Here is a 4,662-nt window from a genome sequence, read left to right as displayed (position 1 = left end):
CCGTGTAAGGAAGGACAGGTTATTTTTAGAGAAGCATAGAAAAATTAACACCTTGAATGTTGAGGCGAACAGTTGCCTGTCTTTTTTATAAAACAGTCAGGTTGGAAAATCCAGTAGGAGGAGATGAGATCCTTCAAGTCCAGAATAGCTTCACATCATTTGTCCTTACTAATGCACGGGCTGGTTTCTCATGTCTTCCTCCTTCTCTCACCATGGTTACCCAGGGAGGTGCAGAGGTGCTAAGCAGTAGAGGTGTCATCCGGCCTGTGTACTGAGGGAACGTCCTTCAGAGGACGACTTGTCACTAGCCGTCAAAGAAGAGAGTGGCTTTGTGGTCTCTGAACATCTGGCAGCGCTGCACAGGAAGCTGAGGGGGTGTCATTAATTGTGATGAAATAATTTAAACCATCAGGAATAAATGAGGCTGTTAAGCTAAGTTCAGATTCCATTTGCTATGCACATGTGTCTAGCAGCCTGTGTGCAGTTAAAAAAAAAAAAAAGAAATGAGTTATATTAGCTTGTGAGTAGAAGTGAAACAGATACTGTAAATGAAGTGAGTTACAGTGTGATGACATCATGTAGAACAACATTCAGAGAGTGAGTTTTGTAAAATCAGCGTACAGGAAAGTGGAATGTTGCTTTGATAAAGTTTTGCATAAGATCACACCTGATGATGATAAATGAAGCGAAGGACAGTTTGATATTTCCAAAACATTTTGCTCAGCTTCAGAATAGCCTACCCTATAAACTGAGCTTTTGCCTAGAAATGTCAGCATAGTTATCTGCATTTTATACCTACCAATCTGCTAACTTTGGAACTGGACCAAGGCAGAGGTATTCACAAATATGTGGATGGGACACCAGTACAGGGAAAGCCTTTTGAAATGTTTAAGTTTGTTCTGTCAAAGGGAGAGGGGGCATACATATGAGATTTTCATATCTGTGCATCAGCCGCTTTATAAAACTCAGGAATTACACAGTGCAGGATTTCTGTGTTGTTACAAATAGAAAGGGAGGTAGATGATCACAAACTGAAAAAAAAGGGATGCATTGAATAAAATGTCTCAGTTTGTTTTCTCCTTCACATTTCCAATATAAAGGATAATTAACCTTCCCAAACTTGCAGAGAAAATAGCTTTACAAAATCTAGTTGAATTGAACAGGTGTTATGTGCAAATTCCCTTGTTTTTAGGGTGAATCTGTAGGCAATCTCGTGATCTGGAAAGCAAAAGTGGTAGGAAATCGTGACTATGGCACCTCCAAAGTAGAAAAGTTTTGAAAAGTTAGAGATTCTGCTCAAATACTTCTTTTGGTATCTGTAATGGTACTGCAGTCATCTAACTGCAGGTAGGAGGCACAGCCTGTTGCTATGGCTAGCTGCAGCATATGTACCAGAGAGCAGATAGTCTGTTCACTGTAGTGCAGCTGCAGGTTGGCTTTAAATTCTGCCATTTAATTCTACCAGCAAAATATTGCTTGGATTTCTTTCTGTGATCAGATGAGAGCTTGGGTAAATCCTCATGTACTTTTTCTGTCATTCTGTGAAAACATTATGGCCAGGTTCTGAAATAGTGTTAACTTTTGTTCCATTATTCCATTTCCTTTTTGTGAGCTTCCAGTTTTCTTTGCTTAACTCCCATTTGGAACTACGGGTGCTTCAGCATTTGAGGACAGAGTACTTTAATTTCCAGTGGATGCCCTGAGGTATCAATAGAGCTAAGGCCAGCATCTCTGACTAATTTTTCCACTTTCCTTGATGGGGTCAGTGCCCCCAAAACAGTAGTCAGAAAACAGTCTTTTTTTAAAAGTCAATGATTCTTCTGGAATTATAAGTATTTTAAATCACTAAATTAGATAAATTTCACATAATTCACTTCTGTTATCTTGTCTTATGGTGTCCAAACAAGATGCAGTGGAACAAGCAAGTGATGAGAAATTAAATTTGTCCTAGGAAATGTAATGTATCACCAGTGTAAGGATCACTAGACTTCATTGTATGTAAACCCTTCATTGATTTTCCTTTGGATTGCATGCTCTGTAGGTGAAATCATTATTCTAACATGCAAATATTAAAGGGAAAAACAACAATAACAAACAGCACTATAAACGTAACTTTTACCCAAGCCATTTTAAAGTTTAGAATTCTAAATATTGTATCAGTGCTTCCTTCTGCCTGAAACCAAGAAATAGATGCTCTGGTTACCAACAAACTTAGGCTGGTTTCAGAGCATTCTCCAGAATGTTGTATAGCTGTGGGGAAAGCCAATGGGAGCAGGAGTCAAGAAGTTAACAACTGAGCCCTGTAAGGAGTCAAGCTGAATACAGTTTGAGTCCTGGAGATGCTCAGCATTTTTTTATGCTGGGGAAGATTCTGGGTGAGAAGAAAAATTGGTGCATATCAGGTTAAGGGATTGCAATACAGCTACATGTGCTGAGCTACGGGTCACTGAATTTGAAAAGTTTGGCTTTGGACAGTCAAGATATTTTCCTTATGTATAAGTGAAAAGAGTATTAAATATTGTCTTCTGGGATTGCTTTACTGGCTGTAGATAGATCATATCTCACCTTGAGTATGTTTTAAATATCTTTGCAGTATGTACATAGGTTGCTCCAAAAGTAATGCCTCCTATGTATTTCCATGGAAACTACAACAGATACCGAAAGCACAATAACACTACTTGATAGAGCAAATTCTCAGTTACAAAAGCACTGTTTTTCAACACAGTCACCACCATTAGCTCTGCATTTTCACCAGTGATGAACAAGAGGCTACACGTCACCCTCCTAACAATCTGCATGGCCATCCGGAATGTGGCTTGTCTTTCACATTGCTGCTGCATCAGCAGAAATGCACAGCCCCTTGCCTCACTATGCTCACATCTACTGTTTGGTCTCCATAAACTTTCAGCAAGCGTTGATGTATGTCAGCGAATGCCATTTTTTCTGCATGGAGAAATTCAATTACACATTTGTGCTTCATATGCACTTCCATGTCAGACACCATTGTGTCAGAGTGCCTCTCTGCTGCCATCTGTCACATGGTGACAACATGTAATGGGATATTGGTGGGAAGGTTCAATCTCTATTGCCAATACCACCCTTTCATAATAAAATAGGAGGCATTACTTGTGAAGCAGTGCTTGTGGCATGTATTTTGGCTGCTATGTAGCTAAAGAAAACAAAATGAAGACTTTTGGTTTGTTTGTACTGTATCTGAGATACTGGAGTTTTCTCCCCATCCCTTCCAAAGTATTTTTTTGTATCACTTGTAACTCCTGTAATTTATGCTTTGGTCTGATAGGAGTGCCACTTCTGCCTAATCCCTATCATGCATCAGCCACATTTGTTTACATCCTGCTGGAAGCTGTGAAGAAACTGTTCTTCAGTAATGTCACCAGAAAATGAATAAATAAAAGCGTTCTGTCCCTTAGGCTAGTATATATATTTCTGAGGAACAAGCTGTGTGTGCTTGTTTTAGATTACTTAAATAACTGGGTTAAACCATGACAAGAGTGCAGGAGGAGTGGGAGAGAGCAAAATTAAGAACAATGAAGTGAACAGAGTTTTACAGGCACTGTTAAAACTTAGCAACCTAAGTTAAAACTAGCAAGCCTGAGAATGGGCGAAGAAGGTGTCTGTACTAAATGAATGTAAACATTAGTCTGCTAGCCACTGTGAAATGCAAACTGCTCAAGCTGCTTTAATATCTATAAAATATGATTTTAAGGATCCTGGTTTCTGTCTCGGGAATAAACAAGAAATCTCATCCTTCAGAATCATATATTAACTTGGAAAATGTTCAGAGACATAAATTGAGCCTATTTTGTGCAAAGAAGTTAAGTGGATATTTAAGTTAATCTACTTTGTTTTGCAAAGCTGTTCTGTGAGATCTGTGACGTAATAGCAGAAATATTGTGATTGTAGAGATTTCTTAATGTATTTATAATCTATTAGGGTGATTTTGTTTGTCAATTCAGATAGTAGAACTCTGAAGGAAGTTGCTCTGACTTCTGTGTAAGGAGCCATACATTTTACTCCCAGTTTCAATTTAATTTTTATTTTTCCCCTACTATGGGAATTTTATTCTTTTAACCCATTGTCCCCTGCCTCATTAAGTACAAATACCCTCCAGATATTGTTTTCTCAGCGCACAGCAAAGTTCATTATAAATGCAGCTCACTGTTTATGGGCAGTACTGCTTCATGCTGTTTTGGTACGAAAGTATTTCACTTGCTTGTCAAGTTAGATATTAGATATTCCTTATGTAAACCAAAGCTGTGTTCCTTCATGTTCAAACAAACCATGAGTTTAGCTACTTAAAATTGGTAGCTAAGTTATGCAAGAAACTTTCCTTGAATTCTGCATTTGTTGGTGCTGGTGTTTTATCACTGGGAAAAAAAAATACACAATAAACTAGAAATTGAAATACATTCATCTGAGCAACTGGCAAGTCCATAGAACTGCTCTGAGCTTGGCTCCAACACTTATACCAGCTGAATTGCAGACAGAATATTGGAAAAACTGGGACTTAAATTTTTGTATGAAAATTGGTGGAGTAATATGTGGTCTAGTTTTACAAATGTGCAGGGCACCTGTGGCTTCCACAGATTTCAGGGGCATTCCAGAAACAAAGAAGATTTGAAAAACAGGCCAAGAAGGTTA

At 38.4% G+C, this 4,662-nt stretch overlaps 1 protein-coding gene and 1 long non-coding RNA gene across 2 annotated transcripts in view; one reads left to right on the top strand and one right to left on the bottom strand.

Annotated features, from left to right (window-relative positions):
• Positions 1–4,662, top strand: part of BNC2 (basonuclin 2) — a 226,419-nt gene that overhangs the window by 6,984 nt on the left and 214,773 nt on the right. The window lies entirely within an intron of this gene.
• Positions 1–4,662, bottom strand: part of LOC109363976 — a 58,910-nt gene continuing 54,248 nt past the window's right edge. The window contains exon 2 of the long non-coding RNA XR_002109911.2: positions 1–474. This is a non-coding gene — a long non-coding RNA (uncharacterized LOC109363976). The remainder of the gene's footprint in view (positions 475–4,662) is intronic.

The sequence above is a fragment of the Meleagris gallopavo genome, chromosome Z, assembly GCF_000146605.3.
Source record: "Meleagris gallopavo isolate NT-WF06-2002-E0010 breed Aviagen turkey brand Nicholas breeding stock chromosome Z, Turkey_5.1, whole genome shotgun sequence".
NCBI classification, from domain to species: Eukaryota; Metazoa; Chordata; class Aves; order Galliformes; family Phasianidae; genus Meleagris; species Meleagris gallopavo.
Note: the sequence above shows the minus strand (reverse complement) of the source record. Positions and strands in the feature narration are given on the sequence as shown.